The 25068-nt window shown below is 34.2% G+C and overlaps 1 protein-coding gene across 2 annotated transcripts in view; it reads left to right on the top strand.

Annotated features, from left to right (window-relative positions):
* The first annotated feature begins 399 nt into the window (after nt 1-399).
* LOC150086479 (uncharacterized) overlaps nt 400-25068 on the top strand; it is a 76198-nt gene continuing 51529 nt past the window's right edge. Inside the window, exon 1 of one of the 2 annotated variants that reach the window (XM_090372595.1) lies at nt 400-489. The gene's annotated coding sequence lies outside the window, so the exon portion shown is untranslated. The remainder of the gene's footprint in view (nt 490-25068) is intronic. The other variant, XM_090372596.1, reaches the window with a different exon arrangement.

Here is a 25068-nt window from a genome sequence, read left to right on the forward strand (position 1 = left end):
TATAAGTAATCTGCGCAATTTTCATCTGTTAAAAGTGCTAATTTAACATTCAGTTTATGCCGTACATTACATTTTGATGTATAACTTGATTTAAATTAGTAAAGAAATTAAATAGTCGTTTTCTTTCCTTACGTTACTAGAAGAACAGTACTGTACACTGTTCTTATTTTTGACAGTTCCTAGTTGCAGTTCGTTGTTAGTAGACGGTTCCCAAAGATTTTATTATGATGAAAGAAACGAAGTAAAGGTTAACATGCTTTGTATGCTGCGCTATATTTGCTTTGTACGTCGCAAGGTTTGTTGCGACTTGTGATGCACTTTGTGATGTTTTTTTGGTCGATTTTAACTTTTTATTTTTTTTGTAAATAGTTATTACGGTATTTATTTAACAAACGTGAAGTGTTATTGTGATTATATTTGCAGAATGTTTTGTCTTTTGTATAGATTATTGTTGTAGTGATAGAGAACATTTTAATTTCTTAAGGTGAGGTAAGTGCTAATTGAATTTATACCCAAGAGTAAATGTTATTAGTGTTATTGATTTGTGAATCATTGAAAATCTTTTTGGTTTGCTCTTTCTGAGTTTTAAATTTCCTTTTTTATTTTTTAATATAAAATAAACTCTGCTATTAAGTGACTGGATTTATCGGCGAGTTTATATGCTAATGTCTGTAACAACCTCAAGACGTTTATATACATTATTGGCAAAAAGAGCAAGCTTTGTGTGTCTGTATATATATATATATATATATATATATATATATATATATATGGTTATATAGAGATGGAAATCAGGTGGAATAGAGTAGGAGAAAGTAAGTTTAAGCTATGGCTGATGTTTTTAACTGCGCAGAATTCCGATATGATAAGATGCCAGTCAGTGCTGAGTCAGAAGGTATGAGTAGAAATAAACCTCCTGAATTAAGAAGAAGGATGCTGATATTATCAAGGGCGTGCATGATAGTGTCATCTATTTATTTTAAACTTCGTAAAAGTATTCCTTAAATGATGCAAAACGACTAAGCATAATCAGCAACGGGCGGAGAAATTAAATTGATCGAAGTTCACCATTGTTCTCAGCCCCCCCCCTTCATTGTTTTAGGGGTTAAACTGAAAAAAAAGTCGCGAGTTCAAGGTTTAAGTGTGGTGTTTCATTTTCCTTTTTATTATAATATTCCTAAGTAATTCGTGGTAAATGTTGCAACGGGTTTGCAATGACTCTTCATTAGTAGACTTATTATTCAACACTTGACCTGTAGCCAAATTCCTGTACCCAGTTTTGCAATCATGCTTAATTTTTTTATGGCCCTACCAACACACACTCATAGAAGTGTCATTTCATAAAGTTTGTAGTCAGACAAAAATTTTAATTAGTCAGTACAGTGGACCCACAACTAAGTATGTTGAGTAGAGTGGCAATCAATTGTAGAAATAAAGTGAAATGAAAATGCCATTAAAGAATGCACTTTAACCCTAGTATCTGTGATGAGATGGAGAAAAATCACTTTCTTATGAAAGAATGTAGTTTTTCATTGTCCAAAATATTTGTAGTCATGGGTTGAGAAATATAGATTTCATAGATATGTAATGAGAAATATATTGTCAGTTATGAAGAGTTGATACTAGCTGATGTATGATGCTGACAAAGGTGCTTTGGACTATGAATGTGAAGAGCTTCACAAATCACAGGAAAAGAAAATCTAATTTAAGTACATTCCACAAAAAGAAATTTCAGTTGCCAAACTGCATCCAGTGTGGAATTTGGTTATTCTGCAGAGAAACAAATGGTATCATTTAAAGAAAATGCAAGAAATATAGATATATGTGATGGAAGATATAAAAGAAGTGAGGGAATAACTCAAGATAAGTTTGCTGCAATGGACATGTAAACTTCCTTGAAGAAGCAAGTGATAATTTTGAAAAAGTTATGACTTGGCCATTCCCACAGCATTATAATTCTTCTTCTTTGGATTTCTCCATTGTATCAATCATTGGCCTAACTTTTATTTATTTTTTAATATTTTAATTTTGTTCCTCCACTCTTTTTTATCCTCTCAGTCTCCATTCTTTAATTTCCTCTTTTCCATAGCTGCCCTCACTCTCTCTATACATGTGCTTCTAGGTCTACAGCTCCTTTTCCTTCTGGGAGGGTGTCCATTCCATTCCATTTTTTTTTTTTTTTTTTTTTACTCTTCACCCATTCTTATTACATGTCCATACCATTCTAATCTTTTTTGTTCTGTTTTGTCAATGATGTTTATTTGAACATCCACTACTTTTCGTATGTCTTCATTCCTAACTCTTTCTAATTTAGATCTTTGGGCTGATCTTCTCCAAAAATCCATCTTGACAGCTAGCAATTTCTTCCTTTGCCTTTCTTTTATAGTCAAAATCTCAGATCTATATAGTAAGATACTCTGAAATATTGCTTTATATGTATTATAAATCGGTTGTGAAAATTTTGAGTTTACTGCTAGCAAAAGGTGGGTTGCAGCTTTCAGAAAGAAGTACAAAATTCATTAGCAAAATTAAAAGTACATCAGCAACAGGGATTCTGCTGCAATGGAAGAGGTATTGGAAGCTACAAAAAGAAAAACTGCAATGAACAGGGCACTCACTCACAAAGGAATGAAGATTGTTTTTGTTAAAGAATAGTCAAAATTATTAGTATTAGTAATGGTCACATGGTGCAAGAAAGCCTATGGCTTATGCTGCACCAGCCAAAAAAAAAAAAAAAAAAAAGGAAATTAAACCTATCATCCTATGTGCTTCCCTTACCCGAAAGTACTATCCAGATGACCTTTGAATTTCCCCAAACTGTTGGCCTCTACCACCCATGAAGACAACTTATTCCAGTAATTTATAACTCGCTGGCTAAAATAAAACTTCCTGCAGTCCAATCTAAACATTCCCCCCCGTAACTTGAATTTATGGCCCCTAGTTCTAGCATCATTTATAATCTTGAAAATTTCGTCCTCATTCATTTTACTGATGCCTCTCAGAGCCTTAAACACTTCAATCAAATCTCCTCTAAGGTGTCTAGTTTCCAAACTCTGCAACCCACATATTCAAAGTCTTTCTTCATAAGGATGCCCTTTTGACAATCTCACCAGGCAAGTTACCTGTCTTTGCACCCTTTCAAGAAGCTCGATGTCTTTCTTTAGGTGCGGTCTCCATACTTGAACACAGTATTCCAAGTGTGGTCTAACATAAGCCTTATATAATGGGATTATCACGTCCCTATCTCTACTTGCAAAAGTTCGATAGATCATCAATAGGACACCATGGGCCTTCCTTGCAACCTGCTTACAATGCTCAGAGAATTTCATGTTTGACCGTATCGTAACACCCAAGTCCCTTTCCTCCAGTATTGGGTTTAGTTGAACTCCACCAAGTGAATAAGTTATTTTGGGATTACTGTTTCCCAGGTGTAATACCTTACACTTTGTTGGATTAAAGCATAGCTGCCATTTTTCTGACCATTCCTGAAGTCTATCTCGGTCTCTCTGAAGAAGCTCAGCTTGACAGTGATCATTAACTACTCTACCAATTTTAACATCATCTGCAAATTTAATATCATGCCCTCTATCCCTTCATCAATGTAGTTTATGAAAATTAAAAACAACAGTGGTCCTAATACTGATCCTTGGGGGACCCCACTTCTTACATCAACCCAATCTGAGGAATAGCCATTTATCACAACTCTCTGCCTCCTGCCCTGAAGCCATCCTTCTATCCATCTAAGGATTTTCCCAGTGATTCCAACCTGTTCCAGCTTATAAAGCAACCACTCATGTGGGACTGAATCAAAAGCTTTGCTGAAATCTAAATAAACAATGTCGAAATTATTCCCTAAATCCAGCTCGTGAGTGACCCTTTCGAAATAGCGAACCAGATTTGTTAAACATGATTTTCCCTTTACAAAACCATGCTGAGTATCCTTGAGAATTTCAATTCGATCCAAATGATCCTGAATTCCACCCTTGATCATTGTCTCTCATGATTTTCCCTTCTACTGAAGTCAGACTGACAGGTCTATAATTTCAAACTTCACTTTTAGAGCCACCCTTATGTATGGGAGATACATTTGCACTTTTCTAATCCAAGGGAATCTCCCCGGAGTCTAGCGATTCTCGCATAATTAGCCTCAATGGTTCAATGCACTCCCTTGCCGCCTCCCTTAAGATTATAGAGTATATTCCATCAACTCCAGGAGCCTTATTGGTCCGTAGGCTCGAAAGTTTTTTTCATTAAATAATCTTGCGAAATTTCAATATCATTAATTACATATTTTTTAACTTCGCTCTCACAATTTCCCATTACCACAAAAGGCTTTTCATTTGTAAATGTCGATGCAAAATAACTGTTGAGTTCATTTAATACTATCCTCTTTCCCTTACGTAAAGGTCCGATCTGGTTTGTCCTGCTCTTCTTGGCATTTATATATGTGAAGAATTCTTTGTCTCCCCTCTTTGCTCGCGATTTCTCATAAACTGCCTTTGCCTGTCGAACCTTTTCTGTGGCTCTATTACACATCACCTTGTAGCTGTTATAGGCTTCAGTACTTTTTATTGCTCTGTAACCTTTCCATGCCACCTTTTTCTGCTCAAGTAATGTGGCAACTTCACTATTCATCCAACTTGGAACCCTCCTCGTGGAGTATTTTTTTAATGGTATATATGCATTCAAGGCATCTGTGATTAATGTTTTAAAAGCGTACCACAGTTCAAATGTATTCATTTTCTGCACGATATCTGCCCAATTAATAGAGGCCATGTAGTACCTTAAGGCATTGTAATTTCCTTTTCTGAAATTAAAACCCATTCCTTTGCCTTTTTACTTCTGCTACCTCTCTCGTCATCATCCACCATAGAACTCAGTGATCACTTCCTGCTACTGGTTCCTCTATGTCAGCCCTGTTATGTCATCTGATTCATGTGTGATGATGAGGTTTAGGATATTCTTTTCTCTAGTACTTTCCCTGACATGTGATACCAATAACTGTCATCCAGTTGATTTTAAAAATTTTGTTTCCCATGTCGAGTTTCCTTCCCATTTACTCCAATCAATTAGAGGCAAATTGAAATCACCCATAATAAGGCATTGACGCTTACTTGCCCATTCCATTTGCATGTAGAGGCTTTTGTCATAATCTTCACAATCACCTGGTCTGTAGATTACTCCTACTCGCATTATACCTTTGTTTCCAACTATGTCACACCATACAGACTCTATACTAGCATGGGAAATGTCTGAATCCGGGAAAGCTATCGTCGCACTCAGGTTGCTTCTGATAAGAAGCATTACCCCACCACCCCTTCTATCTATCCTATCCTTCCTAAATACATTATACAAACCGTACTTAAACTCATCATCCCCAATTTCCGGGTGGCACCACGTCTCTGTAAGCCCTATTATGTCCGCATTACTTGTTTTAACCAGCAGTTCGAATTCACTCATTTTATTGACGACACTTCTAACATTACTATATAAACAATTAAGATTTACTGTTCTTGTATATTTAACAACCCTAACACAACCCTTGAAGTTTTTTAGGCTCTCTTCCCTGATATTAGCTACCCGCTCACGTGAAACGTTTCTGCCCCCAGAACATCTGGATAATACGTCCAGTTGGGGTAACAGATAAGAACTCTTAAGGTATGTGCAAGAATTACTTTGACCAGTATTATCAGATAAACGTGTCAGTATTACCCCCCCCCTAACTAGCAGTTAGGGGGGATGTGGGTAATACCCTGAACCTTTAAGGTATCCTCAATAATACTGGGAAAAACTTTTGCACCACCTTTGTTTAAGTGTATCCTGTCTGTACAAAACAAATTCCTTCTACCTACAAGTGTGAGCCATGCTGATAGAAATTTCCCCCCTAAAGCCTTGCAGATTCCTTCAAAGTCTTGAGTTAATCCACAAGGCTCTTAACATATAATCCCTCCTATCGTGTCAGGGCAGAATTGCAGATACATAGATATTATGGCCTAGCTCACGACATTTCCTCAGCATGGTCCTGTATTTTTCCAACAAATCATCAGATCGTGTACGTTTAATATCATTAGTCCCCACATGAATAATAATATTTTCTTTACCCCCTTTAAAATCTGACAATCTGTTGGTGACATCATCAATAGTTGCTCCCAGCAGACATGCCCTGGTTCTGCTCCACCTATCCTTATTACAAAAAATATTCCCCGTTTCCCTGACAATGGAGCCTTCTAATAAAACAATATCCTTTTTAACCAGAGTAGTTTGCACTTGGTTTTTCTGTTTTGAGGCTCGGATCGGGTGTGCATCACTTGGTAGATTGCTGGAGTTTTGAGTCCCTGACGAGCTCCCAGATTCATTCTTCTCGAGGGCAAGCACCCGTTTTTTCAGGGACTCAAATTGTTCCATCAGTGCGCCAAATTGTAATTTAAAATCGGTGCACTCCTTACATCGATCACAAAGAAAAGAATCCCCAGGTGAGGTAGGATTAGCCACCAGGTCGACCTTGAAAAACATTCCACAGGTTCCACAACGGATTAAATCATTACTCACCCATAAATCGCCATCGGCTATTTCCGTGTGAGTCACGATACCCTGTGACGTGTTTAAGGACGTGTTTAAGGCAGATCTCGTAACTACCATTATAAAATTAAATAAATATCAATGAAAGTTAACTTTAAAAAATTATATCTATAATATTATTAAAATCAAACTGTTACAGGAAAACCTATAACAAAATAATCCAACAATATCTAAATAAATCAAATATGTAAAAGCACTATCCAAAAGTAAACCACTTAACTGAGGAGCCCTGACTAAGCGCGTCCGCTCACTTCGAATCACACAAAGTATTACGCGCATTTACAGCATAGTATGTGATTACTTTGTAGAAAAAGTTGCATCTCTGTGCTTTTCTGTGCCTACAAGAACCAGCAAATAAATTTGGTTTACTGGTACAAGGAAGTGGATGTGTTGCTGAGAGACTACAAAAATGTCATGGTAACATACAGGTAGCATAATCTGGTAAGCTTAGAACAAAATAGGATCTGTCTTTTTTGAAGGACTGATTGCAGCCTGTATGTCCAAACAAGGGAATTTGTTGTTAGCTTATTCATGGGGTGGGGCAGGCAGACTCTGGTTTATACAACAAAGTATTATTAATGATGATGGGGAAGCAATATGAAAAAAAAATAATTCCATCAAAATGTACACCTCTCTGCCAGTCATATCACATTACTTTTATAATTTTATAGGCAGATCAAAAATTTCATCAAATGTCTACAGAACTTTTTCCTAATTTTTAAAGGACAAGAAAAGGCATCACATGAAGATGCAGATTTTTATATGCATTTGTTATTATATCATTGACAAATGGGAGAATCAGTTCTCTTCAGTGTGAATATTTTGGGCTTTCCATCTTTTTTTTTTTTTATGTTTGTTGTTGCTGATGTTACCTTAATCAAAAATGCATTGTAAAAGCTACTCACCTGCATTTATGATGAGTATCATCCTCACTATGTAACTTTGGAAACAAAAGCTGATGAACCAAAAGAATATTCTGGTATCTAATTAAATAAAAATGAACTTAATTAAAAATAAATTTAATTATTTTTAACCATCACACGAAAACTTGTTAAAAAAAGACAGATTTATTGTTAGAGGAAACTATTCATTGCAAACTACCCATATGGTCTGCAAGAGTAGCTCATGGTGTCTTGTCAATGATATACAGGAATTTTTCTACCAGGGATAAGGAGGTGATTATCCCCTTGTATAAGGCAATGGTTAGGCCACACCTTGAGTACTGTATACAGGTCTGGAGGTCTAATTTTAAGAAGGATGTAGAACTGTTGGAATGAGTACAGAGAAGGGCAACAAGATTAGTGAATGGAACAAAGGGTTGCTGTTACGAAGTTTTGCAAATTATAGTGTCTAGAGACTAGGCACCTGCGAGATGATCTGATTGAGGTGTATAAAGCCTTGAATGGTTTGAGCATGCTCAGTGCTGATGGGATTCTTCCTCTTGCTCAGAATAATCACCTGAAAGGACATAAATTCAAATTGAGAAAAGTCAGTTGTAGGATAGATGTACGGAAGTTTGCCTTTAGCCAGCGGGTGGTTGGTTGCTGGAACAAACTTCCATTTGTTGTTGTAGAAGTTGATAGCTTCAACAGATTCAAGGCAGAACTAGACAAACATTTGGAGCAAGTGGATGGGTGAAATTTTTTTTTTTTTATGAAATGAGAGGGGTGTGCGTGCGTGCGTGCATGTGTGTGGGGTTTTTTTTTTTTTTTTTTTTTTTTTGGCTGATGCTATATAAGCTTGCTTTTTTGCATCATGTGCCCTTGCTAATTTCACTATTTCTCACTTAATATTCTTATACTTCCTACACATTTTTATTATTTTGTAAAATAAATGTTTGATATTATTTTTGCATTAAAATATTGTATACTTGAGTGTTCACTTTGTTTCAAATAAATGGAATTACATTTGTTTTAAATAAGTATGTAAATTGTTGTTGTTGAAAAGTAATTATAATGGTTCAGTGTTCTTTTTGTTTTCACTTGCTATGATTTTTTTATAAAAAGGAACTGATTCAAAGATTTTTCCATTGTTCATCATGGCAATTTGCATACTACTTGAGTGATAGGAATAAACTCTTCATTTCATCATACAGCACATGATTTTGAAATGTATATTGGAACAAAATAATTTGACATTTGAGATAACAAACTAATTCAGTTTTGTATCTTTTTTAAGGATTGAAACAATTTTCTTGTAACTCAGTGTGGATGTTAAAGATCCACATTTATTGGGGATAATTTAGTTCAGAAAATATTTTTCAGAAGGCTGACGCTGCTTAAGTAACTGAATATATATGTTTCTCAGAGTGAGTCTTCTTGATGAAACATATTTGGAGAATTTTTTAGCTGGTGCACTCATTTCTTGTTTAATTTTTTTCTACTTGGAAAAGCATAAACAATGGAAAACTATCATAACAAGCCTTGAATATTCTCATTATTAGTTGTACCAATATTAATAAGACTATTTCCTCTGACAGAGTTCACCCCATTTGTAAGCCTATGGACATTTATGAATGTTAGGTTTATCACTTCTTGACATTAAGACTTTATTCAAGGGTAAACTGAAATTCTGTATTGCTGAAGAGTTGTTGTTATTTTGGTTTTTAGGAGCATTAGCAACTAAGGCCATATTGCTCCGGGATATGTGGTGGTCATTCCCTGACTTTTCCGCATTCTCCGTATTTGGTGGTGACTGGCTCGAACCCCGGTCTAATCAAGAAGCATGTGCTACGCATTGCTGCTCCTTCCCACCTGGCTACGGAGGTGCCTGCTGAAGAGTAAATGCCCGGATAATTTGTCTGCTATAGCATAGCTTAAAAAGGAATAGCTCAAGTTGTCTGTATATAAAGTATTAGGGGCAAAGGCCTCATGCTACGAGGTAGAATGGCTAACATGTAGGTTAGTGTAAATGCATCATTTTAACATAGCTATCTACCAAAGTAGTTTAATTAATTAAATTAAATTGGCATCATTTTGGTTATATCTCATATCGTGACTGCCTTCACGATGAGTTGCCATGGTATTGTACTACCTCTAATAAATAACACTTCACCAGTGGAGAAGACTATTGTTATTTATTCTTGGCCGAAGAGAAGCCAACAAGCTTTGAAACGGTGCCGTTTGGGTGGTGCCGAGAATAAATAACAATAGTCTTCTCCACTGGTGAAGTGTTATTTATTCGAGGTAGTACAATACCATGGCAACTTGTTTTGAAGGCAGTCACAATATGAGATATAACCAAAATAATGCCAATTTAATTAATTAATTCAACTACTTTGGTAGATAGCTCTGTTAAAATGATGCATTTGCACTACCCGATGATCTATCGAACTTTTGCAAGTAGAGATAGGGACGTGATAATCCCATTATATAAGGCGTATGTTAGACCACACTTGGAATACTGTGTTCAAGTATGGAGACCGCACCTAAAGGAAGACATCGAGCTTCTTGAAAGGGTGCAAAGAAGGTTAACTCGCCTGGTGAGATCGGCAAAAGGGCATCCTTATGATGAAAGACTTCGAATATGTGGGTTGCAGAGTTTGGAAACTAGACACCTTAGAGGAGATTTGATTGAGGTGTTTAAGGCTCTGAGAGGCATCAGTAAAATGAATGAGGAGAAAATTTTCAAGATTATAAATGATGCTAGAACTAGGGGACATAAATTAAAGTTATGGGGGGAAATGTTTAGATTGGACTGCAGGAAGTTTTTATTTTAGCCAGTGAGTTATAAATTACTGGAATAAGTTGCCTTCATGGGTGGTAGAGGCCGACAGTTTGGGGAAATTCAAAGGTCATCTGGATAGTACTTTCGGGTAAAAAAAGTAAAGTAAAGTGCAGCCATTATCAACCCACTGCAGGATGGAAGCCTCCTCAACAATTCATGCTGAGGGAAATGGACCATAATCTGCCACGCTGGTCCAGTGCGGGTTGGCAGATCGACCGTATTCAGCAGGCAGGGGCTTGAACCCCGGTCTACTCAAAGAGCGTGTGCTACTGCACTCCCGCTCCTGCCCACTCGGCGTAAGGGAAGCGCATAGGATGATAGGTTTAATTTCCTTTTTATTTATTTTTTATTTTATTTTTTTATTTATTGATTATTATTAATTAGTTATTTATTTTATTTATTTATTTTTTGTTTTTATCATTGTTTTGTTCGGATTTTTTTTTTTTTTTTGTCTGGTGCAGCATAAGCCATAGGCTTTCTTGCATCATGCGGCCGTTACTAATACCCTACATGTTGTCTGCATTTAGTTTGTGACCAATATTCTATCGCAATTTGTGGTTCTCTTTCATTTTCTGCTTTGATTGTGTTATCAATTTGGATGGTACAGTATACTTCTGTAATATCTTTAACCATTTTTCATGAAACCTAATACTTTATTGCTCAAGATGGCTAAGTTTGATTTTAGAAATAGGGAAAAAAAAAACCCTGAGGTAAACACTTTGGAAATATAGCTTCAGATATGTTATGTACCCTCATTTAGAAGCTGGAGACATATTACAAACCACATTTATTGTGGTCTTAGTTGATGATTATGGCATTAATCTCTTAATCAGTTGTGCGGGCATTATTTGTTATGCTAGAGGTGAATGGTTTTTCTCGATATATCTAGTTTTGGACAATCCTTGGTGAGCATTAGTAAGGCACACCCACATGATACCTTTTTCAACACTTGAAGCCCATGTAATGTGATATAAAAGTGTATGGCGCCTCCGTGGGCAGGAGCAGCAGTGTAGCACACGCTTCTTGATTAGACTGGGGTTCGATCCTGTGACTACCAAATACGGTGGATGCGGAAAGGTCAGGGAATGACCACTGCATATCCCCAGAGTACTATGGCCTTAGTTGCTAATGCTCCTGAAACCCAAATAACAACAACATAAAAGTACATTCTGTGAATTGAAAGATATATATCCTTCAAGATCCACGTGTCTGTGTCAGTGAATAAAAATATTTTAAACTGAACAAAAATACATTGCTTGAATTTAGATGGTGGTGGATATATAATAATCTTCTGTATTGTATTTTTGTTAGTTTAAAATATTTCTTCATCCACAGTCTCTTTTTCTTTTGCTTCCTTTTAACAAATAAATAGACAAAATAAACCAAATATTAGGTGATGTTGGATCTGCATCATCTAATATTTGGTGACATTCTGGTGAAATTCCTAAAAGATGAATATCAGTAGGTTATCACCAAAAGATTTTATTCCTTAAAGTCTTCTGTTCTTTTCTGAAATCAGATCTAATACTCTTGTTTTTACTTTTTTTTTTTTTTTTTTTTTTAATACTGTATATATACAGTGTGTGTGTGTGTGTGTGTGTGTGTGTTTTTATATATATATATATATATATTATTCTTTAGTAATATGATAATTTATGTTGTATTTAACTTTTAATATACTTTTATAGTGGTTTTCCTTAAATTATTTCTAGATTTTTCTGTTGTCCCAGTAGCTGTTTTAGCAATGCCCGGGTACGAACAGAGTACATATTATTATTTTATCTTTCTATTGTGGTTTATTGTGTTTATTTTCTTAATTACGGGTGTTTTCTACTCATAGGTATTATGGTTAATACATTACTGGTCTTTAAGCTAGCCTAAACTCGGTTATCTTAAATGCCCAGGGCCTATTCATTTATTATTTTTCAACTTGTTACGTATTGCTAAAGAAATTGTCATATTAATTATAGATGAAAAACTGTAGCAATACTACTTTATGACAAAATGATAAAATATTAAACATTTTTATACATTTATTGTATTACATCTTTATACATATTTGTATTACATCACATGGTCGTCAATCCCCTACTTCATCGGGGGCTTTGAGCGGATTGACGGTCCATTCGATGTAATGCATTACTTACTTACCCGTTTCTGTTTGTATCTATCACAGCTTTGCTATTTTATCCGATACTGAATTCTAAGTTTCTTTTAAATTCCCATTTTTGTCCCTTTCCCATTGCTATTAGTTAAATAGGTATTATTTATTATAAATTTATTATGAACCGAATTAATATCCCATAATTTCTACAGCAACTGTGATAGAATACACAGTTGCTGTAGAAATTATGGGATATTAATTCGGTTCATAATAAATTGAATAGGCCCTGGGCATTTAAGATAACCGAGTTTAGGCTAGCTTAAAGACCAGTAATGTATTAACCATAATACCTATGAGTAGAAAACACCCGTAATTAAGAAAATAAACACAATAAACCACAATAGAAAGATAAAATAATAATGTGTATTCTATCACAGTTGCTGTAGAAATTATGGGATATTAATTCGGTTCATAATAAATTTATAATAAATAATACCTATTTAACTAATAGCAATGGGAAAGGGACAAAAATGGGAATTTAAAAGAAACTTAGAATTCAGTATCGGATAAAATAGCAAAGCTGTGATAGATACAAACAGAAACGGGTAAGTAAGTAATGCATTACATCGAATGGACCGTCAATCCGCTCAAAGCCCCCGATGAAGTAGGGGATTGACGACCATGTGATGTAATACAAATATGTATAAAGATGTAATACAATAAATGTATAAAAATGTTTAATATTTTATCATTTTGTCATAAAGTAGTATTGCTACAGTTTTTCATCTATAATTAATATGACAATTTCTTTAGCAATACGTAACAAGTTGAAAAATAATAAATGAATAGGCCCTGGGCATTTAAGATAACCGAGTTTAGGCTAGCTTAAAGACCAGTAATGTATTAACCATAATACCTATGAGTAGAAAACACCCGTAATTAAGAAAATAAACACAATAAACCACAATAGAAAGATAAAATAATAATGTGTATTCTATCACAGTTGCTGTAGAAATTATGGGATATTAATTCGGTTCATAATAAATTTATAATAAATAATACCTATTTAACTAATAGCAATGGGAAAGGGACAAAAATGGGAATTTAAAAGAAACTTAGAATTCAGTATCGGATAAAATAGCAAAGCTGTGATAGATACAAACAGAAACGGGTAAGTAAGTAATGCATTACATCGAATGGACCGTCAATCCGCTCAAAGCCCCCGATGAAGTAGGGGATTGACGACCATGTGATGTAATACAAATATGTATAAAGATGTAATACAATAAATGTATAAAAATGTTTAATATTTTATCATTTTGTCATAAAGTAGTATTGCTACAGTTTTTCATCTATAATTAATATGACAATTTCTTTAGCAATACGTAACAAGTTGAAAAATAATAAATGAATAGGCCCTGGGCATTTAAGATAACCGAGTTTAGGCTAGCTTAAAGACCAGTAATGTATTAACCATAATACCTATGAGTAGAAAACACCCGTAATTAAGAAAATAAACACAATAAACCACAATAGAAAGATAAAATAATAATGTGTATTCTATCACAGTTGCTGTAGAAATTATGGGATATTAATTCGGTTCATAATAAATTTATAATAAATAATACCTATTTAACTAATAGCAATGGGAAAGGGACAAAAATGGGAATTTAAAAGAAACTTAGAATTCAGTATCGGATAAAATAGCAAAGCTGTGATAGATACAAACAGAAACGGGTAAGTAAGTAATGCATTACATCGAATGGACCGTCAATCCGCTCAAAGCCCCCGATGAAGTAGGGGATTGACGACCATGTGATGTAATACAAATATGTATAAAGATGTAATACAATAAATGTATAAAAATGTTTAATATTTTATCATTTTGTCATAAAGTAGTATTGCTACAGTTTTTCATCTATAATTAATATGACAATTTCTTTAGCAATACGTAACAAGTTGAAAAATAATAAATGAATAGGCCCTGGGCATTTAAGATAACCGAGTTTAGGCTAGCTTAAAGACCAGTAATGTATTAACCATAATACCTATGAGTAGAAAACACCCGTAATTAAGAAAATAAACACAATAAACCACAATAGAAAGATAAAATAAATATATATATATATATATATATATATATATGACTATTTTTAACTCTATTCTTGTACTATGTGCTTCCAAATATCCTTTCAATTAGGCCCTGGCAAATGTGGAGGTTCTTTCCTAACCTTTTGAACTTCATAATATATAAAAACTGTCCAGGTTCACTTTTTTCTTGAAATTATAAAAATATTAATATTTAATATACAAATTATAGTACTGGGGATCCTCATTATCTGAGAATAATTGGTTCCAGAGAATTCCAGTACTCTCAGTACATGGGGGTGCCCAATACTTAGATATTGGGCACCCCCATATTGTGATTTTAATACCTCCTTTCTATCTGCCTTTCACAGCAGCACTTCAGTTGATATTCCTCTATGAAATTTAGTTATTTATTATTGAGTGATGTATCAGTCAACCCACATAAATACTATCCTAGGGTTCGATCATGAAGCAGGGGAGATTCAGGTTAATAAGAATACAAGCTTCTGAAACTATTAAACTGGCTAATCCTGGCTTTCTGCTTAATGGACATTATATATATAAATTCCAAAACAAAAAAAAATACCACTGATCAATCGTACATGATAATGGGGATATACAAATATATCGCAAAATATTTTATATTTTCTGGTAAATTTGTTATGGTCTAAATCGAATGAGTCAAATTTCTTCAGCCTCCTCAATTTTAAAATTAGAACTAGATTGGTACGTAGACATTGGAAAGGAATCTTCCAAGCACTGAGCTCCCATGTAGGCACAGTCATCCGTACCAGAAAGTTGACAGCATTTCACTCTGAATTGCCAAGCTGTGGGGAGTTTCATTATCTTTATATTTGTAACTAGTTACAAGATGCTTTATGGAGAAACCTCACTTACAGTTTCACCATTTATGTGGCATGCAGCCGAGCTGTATGCCACATAAATGCTTATTGATTGAATAAAAAAAGAAGAAATACAGTATTTATGATAGACATTGGACTCCTGGACTTTACAAAGATCAGTTTATTGTATCTTTTATTTGTTACTTCTAAGCTCTAGTGTATTCAATAAAGGTTATTTGTTTATATCTTCATTTTTCTGTATCTCTGCTTCAATCAGGAATGCGAAATTCTTTATGGATTTTATATCCATTATGGTAATTAATAATTATTTAAATAATTATATATTTTCAAGAGCTGACATATTAAAATGCAGATATATGTTGAATGAAATATGAATACAGTTTATTTATACAGTGAATAAAGGTTTTTCACTTGAACTACTCTGTCACTTCTAGGTAATTATTCCCTAATCCTTTGTGGTCACACCTGCTAGCATGATTTAACTAACTTACTGTATAAGAATGTTGCACACGATGACCACTTCAGGTGGGAAACTATGTATTCATTCATGTGTCACTATTTTCAACAAAATAGTTCATGACCCCAGTTCAGTTGCTTTTCCATTGGTACCTACAAAAATGAATAGAGACGTGTGCACCTTTGTAATGGCTAAAATAGCAATCTGCAGCTGCCAAAAAAAAAAAAAAAAAAAAAGCCCCAACCCATCTTTTCTATCATTCATACATTTCTCATTAACCAAAAAGTGAATGTCCACTTCTGCCTTGAACTTACTAAACTTCATTATGAGCACTTACCGCTCAATTGGGATGTTAATCCATCACTAGCTGGATTAACATCCCAGTGATAGAATAACATCTTAAACCATCACACTGCTCAGCAATTTAAGTCTTGATAATATATGAAGCATGCAGAAATTCCCCGAACTGCAAAACATTCTATAGTAATTGCTTTAGCATTTGCTATTTGTGGCACCTCCATAGCCAGGTGGGCAGGAGCAGCAGTACTTAGCACATGCTTCTTGATTAGACTGGGGTTCGAGCCCGTGACCACCAAATACGGAGGATGCAGAAAGGTCAGGGAATGACCACCGCATAGCATATCCCCAGAGCAATATGGCCTTAGATGCTAATGCTCCTAAAAACCAAATAACAAACAAACATTTGCTATTTGTTTTTAACATTTTTTGCTAAAATTGTTCTCCCACTGTTATTCAGACCAGTGCTGGTGTTGTTCAGCCCACATTATACATACCTACCACTGTCTGACATGTTCAGTTATCAAGCATATTTATTATTTTGCATATATAATTTCCAATTTAGTATTATTTCTGGAAACTCCAGAAAAACCTCAAATTGCCATTTCAAGTATTATAAGGTGAAAAATGGACATAAATAATGGAGAAAAGGCATTTTAAGATAGTGTTTTTTTTTTTTTTTTTTTTTTTTTTTTTCCAATATAATAAAAAAAATACACATTTTTGGCATGTTGAACATCCCAGCTTTAAAAAACAAGGTATAAAAATGTTAATTTTTTTTAAAAGAACATTTCCCTCTATATTCTAATTTCATATAAATATGAATAATTTTTTGTATGTATTTTACACATTGCATCAATTTGAAACCTTTTGGAAAACACATCTGTACCTTGTGAACAGTTCTGTTTTTTATTTGTTTATTTTTTTACATTTGGCAGATCTAAAGTATGTGAAATATAAAATACAGAATCATGAGATGGAATACATTTTATACAAAGAGTGGATTTATTCACTGAACCCCCCCCCCCATTTCTATCCATCCCTTCTTTATATAATTCCTTTTTATAAATACAGCAGAATCGTAGTTATCTGAAGTTTCAGTTAACCAGACATTTTTTGCTTCTGCTTTTTATCCCTTAATTTTATTCAAAGAAATGTACAAATTTAGTATTTACCTATGAGAAACAAAAATATTACACAAAACAAATAAAATCAAGATTCCACTCATATAAAGAATTATAAATGAAGCAGAGAAGAATAAATTTCATTCATCATCTCTAGTTTAAGTAACTTGTAACCACACTATTATATAAATTACTGCAAATAAAATATTATATAATAGTCAATTTGTAAGAGTAAACAAGTAAGTCCAAACAGAAACGCAGGTTATCACATTTTAACAGATGACAAAATAGTTTCATTATTAAATACTAATGCAAATCAGAGAAACTGAAAATTAAGAGGAACGTTGTGATGAATATACATCATGGAAGTCAATAGCTAGTGAAGTGTTTAACACCCTTCACATTGTCCAAATTGCAAAATGATTTGAATTCTAACCATGAAATGTGCTTGAAGAAAATATTGAATTTTGCAGAAAAAAATGCTGGCAAATTTTAAACAGAATATATTGGCAATTATTTTAAAGCTGTATTATGTACATAATGCGTAAATAATAAATACAAATTACTTCGGTTTTCTCAAAAACGGAAGTAATTTGCATTTATTATTTATGCATTATGTACATAATTTTTTTTCTGCTTATCTTTTATACTATAGTAAATAGATTGCATTTAAAATTAGTCATTTAAAAAATTTACCGTCTGAAAGACCCTCGGTTCCAGCTGTTTTGAATAACTGGGATATATATAAATAACAATTTTATTGTTTTATTTTAAAAACTTCAAAAGTGTTAGTATCAGAGGAGATGAGGTGATCTTTGTAAGCCTTGTATAGTGTAAAATATGTTCTGCTGTAATTTTTGTGACATCCACTTTCAATACATACTCTTGATATTTTTTTTTTTTTTTTTTGTGATTGGCTAAATGCTTTATTTATTCTAAAAAAAATTGAGATAGCAGCCAAAATTATTATAATTTTTTTGCATAATTATAAAATGTAGTTTACATTTATGGTAATAAAAAAAGCTTAATGAAATCCATTAGTCTGATTCATGCTGATTAATTTATGATATAGTCATTATGTACGTAAGGTATAGTGTCTTATCAGTCAGCACTGACACTCACAATATGTGTTTGTGAAATGCTTTCTCACAACTTATTATGAAAAGTTTATCATTCTCCTATACATGAAACATGTCATGATCTTGATAACAGGAATGTTTGAATCTGTAGCAACTGTTAGTATACTTTGGGTTTCCATTTTGTTGCTTTCATATTTTAATGATAGATGATTAAGTTTAGTTTTTTTTTTTTCATTGCACACTTTACAGCATTGAGACGTGAAATTTAGGATGCTTTAATAATTTTTTAAAGTTAATATTAATGTTTTTTTTTTTTTACATTGTTTACACAGGTTGTCAGACATCTTGAACTTTTTATTCTATAGTGGCAAAAAACAGTAGCATAATTATCAGAAAGCAACTTGCATATTATGTGATACATAATATGCAAGTTATATGATTCTTTGTAATTAGAGTTTTTCAACGATTTTCGGCTGGAGAACTCTTTTGCAAACCCAGTTTTTTTTTATTGAACCCTAACATATTAAAAAAAGGAAAACAGTATATGTACTTATAAATTAAAAAAAAGTCTGTAACCTCTGAGATCCCTTTGATATCTTAGGATTCTGCAGAGCATAGTTTGGAAGCTTCTGCACTAAATAAGCAGCACTAATGTCATCCCAAGAGATCCTTCTGTTAGACTGGAATTCTAGTTAAGAAGCCATAAGGTATTGAAATGCTGTTGGGTGTTGGCTTCTCTTCTAGTGGCTAACCTAACAGAACATCTTAGAGTTGGAGTTTATTTGTGTCATCACACCGGTGTTGCCTGTGTGTGATGTTTGCCGTCTATATAGAAGATAGATTATTATTCTGGTGCTGTCTGTGGAGTTGGTTGGCTGTGTGCTATTATGAAAAGTTGAACTGTTGCTAGTTGGGCTATTTATGAAAGTCCTAGACAACCTATGATGCCTAATGCAGGAAATAACAATTTGCTGAAATTTAACAATTTGACTAGTTTCATACTTAACAGTTATGTTAACTACACAAAACCAATAACATATTAATAATAATATAATACTGGCAGTACAGCTATAACATTTTTCGTTTTAGTGGCACAAAAAATTGGGAACAGAGTCGGATATTGAACCCTAGGAAGCCAGTTCATGTAGTAAGGGGCACTAGAGTTTATTTCTGGAGCTTACAGTTCATATCCTTTGTTTAGCTGCTTGCCATGCCAGCTGGGTGGAGGAGAGAGTTCTGGGATAATGCTTGTATTGACTACTCAGTGAGTGATCATGCCTTTGTTGCTTACCATTTCTTTTTTCCCCTGTAATTGGGAGTCTTCTTTGTGTATTCCTGTTGTTGGTGGATCCTGGGTTAGCTTGTATAATGACTGGAGGAATTGGAGGCTGATTTATTTGTTTGGATTAGAGTGAGCCAATCTGGGGGTGGGAGATGGTGACCCCCGATGTTCTTGTCAACTGTATTTTTGAAATTTTCTTGACTGTGAAAAGCCTGCATAATGTGGAATTGTTTTTTGATGGTGGACTTTATTGAGAGAATCTGGTCAGTTGGTCGGTCTCTCGTTGAATCCATGGTTCTTTGTGGTTGCTGTGTTGCTTAGTTTCACATTCTCTCTTTGTGTGGTGGACAGGTTTGTCTATTCTTTTTTTGTAGTTTACACAGTGTCTGGTTTACGTAGTACTTGCCACACTTGCTGTCAAGATGGTAAACTATACTTGATCTCTTGGTGAAGGTGTTGGAGTCTGAAGAAAGGAGTTTTGTGTTTTTACACCCAGTGAATTAAGCATCAACATTATGCCCTTTAGCTTTTTTGTTAGAAACATTTAGTAGCTCTGTGATGTCCCTGTTGTATTTATTCAGCCCCTTCTTTCTCCCATCTAAATGATTTGCAGGGCCAATTTTGATCTTTGAATCCACATCTCCCCTTCCTCACCAGGTTTTGGTTCCAGTTTGTTGAATGACATTGGTATGGAATCATGAATTGGCACAATTAACAGGTTCCCCATCTTACTTTTTTAATTTTTAATAAAAAAGATTTGCAGTAGGCCCTCGTTATAACTCTTCACTTTACGCTGATTTGCTATAACGCTGCTCTTATATTATAATCCTTATCTCACTATAACGCTGTTTTACCAGCGTACAGATTGAATTTTTGAATTGAATTCTTTTACAGATTGAATTTTGAGCATGTTTAAAGAAAAAGCAATTAGTCTATATGAAGATCTGAAGAAAGTTGACCAAAAAAAAAATGTGGAACCATTTAATGCTAGTAAGAGCTGATTCGATAGATTTAAAAAGCGCTATAGCCTACATAACATAGCAATCCAGGGAGAAGCTGCAAGTGCAGATCAGTATATATTTCAGTCTCGCATTAAGATGTTTCAACTACTGACAGATTCTAGTAATCATTAATAATTTCCTAACATTATTATTATTGTAGTTCTTGCTTAAACTACTGGCAGGCACAATAAAACTCATAAGTATGTGGGGGGCTCATTTTGATCATATTTTCTTCATCAAATAGGGTAATTTTGATACTATTTGGTAAATAAAATGGAGCAAAAACTTTGCCCAAAAGGTATACTGAGTTACTGCTTCGTGAATAGAATGTTTTTAGAGTGCAGATGAATAGGAAGAGTATTGGGGTTATTTTGATCTCTATGTGCCTGTTAATGGATTAATATGATTACTCTGGTTTCTTGTAACATATAACGTTAAGTGGCTAATAATGGTATGTGGATTTTTTTTTTTTGTTAAGTTTTAAAAAATGCATTAATGTAATTTTCTCTATTTGCTAACAAATATGCAGGCAGAAAATAAGTAATTATAATTGTTGATACACAATATGGTATTAATTTTCAGAAAAGGGACATTTCACTATGTGGATGTGAGATGAGAAAATAAAATAAGTGCAAGCTCTAATAATAGCGCAAAGTCCATTTTATTTTATTAAATTTTATTTTTGCATACGACAAACCATGCAGTGGTGCTTCCTTTTTCTGAAGATTTAACCTGTGTGTGTGTATATAAATGCATTCATGCTTCAGGTTGTGTAAATTTATTCAAAATAATAACTGTGGCACATTCTTGTGACATTTGTATATTAAAAAATTAGTATAGCTTCAATAAAAAGAACATTTGCCGTGATGCTAACACTAATTCTAACTAATTGCTAACACTACGTCACATTTGCCAATACAAACAATACAGCAATATCAAAAATAATAAAAGAATGTAATTTTTCTTCCAGTAAGTTGTCCAAACAGAAGTTTATTTGAACAGTTTGTTTTTGTTTTGTTTTGTTTGTTAGTTGTTGGCGCATCGGCTTCTGTGGCCATAATGCACATCCCAAAGTTTTTACATTTTACTCTGATCCAAGCCCGAGGCGGGATTCGAACCCGCAACCTTTCAGTTGCCAGGCGGGCACTTTATCTGGCTAACCCAAAGAATTCAATTCAAAAATTCAATCTGGTTGGCTTTATTTGAACAGTCAATTACTGTTTGGCTTAATGCAAATTTTCATACATCTGTATTATAAATGATCCTTTTTAAATTTATGATTTGTGTCCCCTTGGGTGTGTTATCTGGGAAAGAGCGAAGATTTCATCAGCATTTTGTTTCTTAACCCTTTTAAAGCCTTATACACTTCAATTAGGTCACCACATAGATGTGTGGTTGCTAGAGATTGCATTTTATACCCCCCACTTTTTTCTTGGTAAGAATATTCTTTTGTCTGCTCCAATCTGATTTCTTTGTTCTTCTTTGTGCCCTTTCTAACAGATCTGTGTGCTTCCTAAAATGGTTTCTAAACCTGTATGCAATATTCCATATTTGGTTCAACCATTGCTTAATATAATGAGATAATCACCTCTTTATCTGTGTTGGCAACATTCCTCTATCATTGAAAGAACCCCATGGCTCTTTTAGCAGCCTGTTATGCTGTCAGAGAATTTCATGACAGATTATATAACTAGGAAATTAGGAAAATACCTCATTTTCCTAATCAATTATGTTGAGTTTGATGCTACCCAAATGGTATATTTTTCTGGTATTACTGCTTCCCAGATGCAGTACTTGCATTTATCAATGTTAAACCTCAGTTAACACCTTTCAGCCCATCTTTTTAATTTATCTAGATCTTGAAGTCTAGAGAAAACTGTGATTACTGTCATTAACCACTGCATGCACCTTCGTATTATCAAATTTGACATAACTTCATCGTATATTAATAAATATTAAAAACATTAATGCACCCAGCACTCTAGTTTCCTCTAATATTTTTTCCTCTGTGTATGGAATAAGTATTGCATTGCATGGATTAGCTCATGCTGTTGTGTGGCTTAGAGGGGAACAGGTATCCTGTGTGTTATGAGATACTCAGCCTAAAACACTGATGGATCCAATATCTCTCTATTACAGAAGATTTAGGAGAAGTCTGGTTTGCCTGCCTCCCTAAAATCCACTCATGCACACTTTCTCGATGGTAAGCCCTGTTACGTCACTTAGGTGGCAACGAACGTGTAGAGTGGTTCTCTTCAAGACGCCTGGTCAGTGTAGAACATGCATTGAAGAAAATGAAGAATCAGAAAGCCCTGGGGGAAGATGAAGTTACTGTAGAGTTGTTAAAATTGGGAGGAAGAGACATAACACAAAAACTGGCAAGGCTCTTCACAAAGTGCATTCGAAAAGGTGTGACGCCTAAGCAGTGGAATAATGCAATCATAGTTTTCCTGCATAAGAAAGGAGATAAATCAGAAATTGGAAATTATAGACCAATTAGTTTGTTATCCCACATCTACAAGTTCACAAGGGTCAGTACTAACGGATTAGGAAGAATACTTAATGAGAATCAGCCGAAAGAGCAAGCTGGCTTTAAGACAGAATTCTCAACTATGGATCACCTTCACGTAATATCACAGCTAATGGAGAAAGCAAATGAATATAAAACACCATTATGCCTGGCATTTGTGGATTATGAAAAGGCATTTGACTCCATACAGCATAAGGCAATGTTTCAGGCACTAGAAAGACAAGGCATAGATACCCCACATATTATGATTTTGAAAAAAATATATGAGAGTGCTACCTCCTTTATTAGACTAGACAAAGACAGTAGGAAATTTAAAATCGAGAAAGGAGTTCGACAAGGAGACACAATATCTCCGAAGCTGTTTACTGCTGCCCTTGAGGAAGCTTTCAGAAGATTAGACTGGTCGCAGAAAGGAGTCAGTGTGAACGGAGAGTACCTAAACCATTTACGATTTGCAGATGACATTGTGGTCATAAGCCACGATCCCAAAGAATTAGAGGAAAATCTTAATCAGTTATGCACAGTTAATAAGGATTTAGGACTAAAGATGAATATGGCTAAAACAAAAGTAATGATGAACAAGTATGCCACAGAAAGGAAAATAATGATTGAAGGAGCAGTAATTGAAAAGGTGGAGTCATATACTTATCTGGGACAAGTTATTAGCTGTAATAATGATAAATGGCTGGAAGTCAAGAGAAGAACAAATTTTGGATGGATAGCATTCAGGAAATATAGTCACATACTGAAGAGAAATATCCCAATTTGTCTGAAACGTAAAATAATGAATCAATGTATACTCCTCACCTTGACTTATGGAAGTGAAACTCGGGCACTCACCAAAAGAATGGAAGAGAAGCTGAGAACTACACAGCGAAGAATGGAACGAATTTTATTGGGAATCAGACTGTTAGATAAGAAGAGAAACACATGGATTAGGCAGCCAACTCAAGTAAAGGACATTCTTATCAAAACTAAAGAATTAAAATGGTCTTGGGCAGGACACATAGCTCAAAGACATGATGACAGATGGACTAAAAAAAAAAATAACAGAATGGTTATTTCTGTTAAAAAAAATAACAGAACGGTTATTCCTCAAAACAGAAAGAACTGGAAAGTTGCTGGAGAGGCCTTCATCCTGCAGTGGATTGAAAATGGCTGATGATGATGATGTGTGGCTGGTCCCTGTATAAAATAATTATAATCAGTAATAATGCATTATTTTTACAAATATAAAATTATGAAAAAAATTCTTGATAGTTTTAATAAATTTTAAATTACTGAATGAAAAATTGGAAGATTTTTATATGCTTCCCATTCCTTTTAATGACAATAAGGCAATGAGGACTCTTATCAGTGAGGGTTAGGAGATACATTTTTCCTGAAAAAAAAATATATATTTTTAATTGTTTGCGCTGTGATCCTTCTAAGTTTTCCTGCATGTGTGGTTCCTAACAGATATAAAGCATAATTTATTCCAATAATAGAAATATGTGAAATCTTCATGAGAAGGAGTCCTTAGCAGGCTGGGGACCCAGGATGCAGCTGAATACAGCTGCATTCCAGAATGAAGAGCACTCAAAAAATTTAGTGTGCAGCACTTCCAAAACTGTGTGCAGCTGCTCAGGTGCACAGCTTAGAGGGAACCCTTTAGTAACTCACACATCACATTAGTCCATGAAGAGCAGTAACCATTTATAGTCCTATTGCCTTCTACTACTTAACCATCCCTTTATTCATAATAAAGGGATGGTTAAGTACTAGAACCTTTCCTGAAAGGTTCTAGTACTTAACCATCATGGTGCAAGGAAGCCTATGGCTTATGCTGCACCAGTCAAAAAAATAAAATAAAATAAAAAAATACTAATAATAAGAAGAAAATTAAAACAAAAATAATTAATAAGCGAAAGAAAATAGACAACCTATGTCTATTTCCTT

Source organism: Mastigoproctus giganteus, chromosome 4 (assembly GCF_048544385.1).
Source record: "Mastigoproctus giganteus isolate SK-2022 chromosome 4, ASM4854438v1, whole genome shotgun sequence".
NCBI lineage: Eukaryota > Metazoa > Arthropoda > Arachnida > Uropygi > Thelyphonidae > Mastigoproctus > Mastigoproctus giganteus.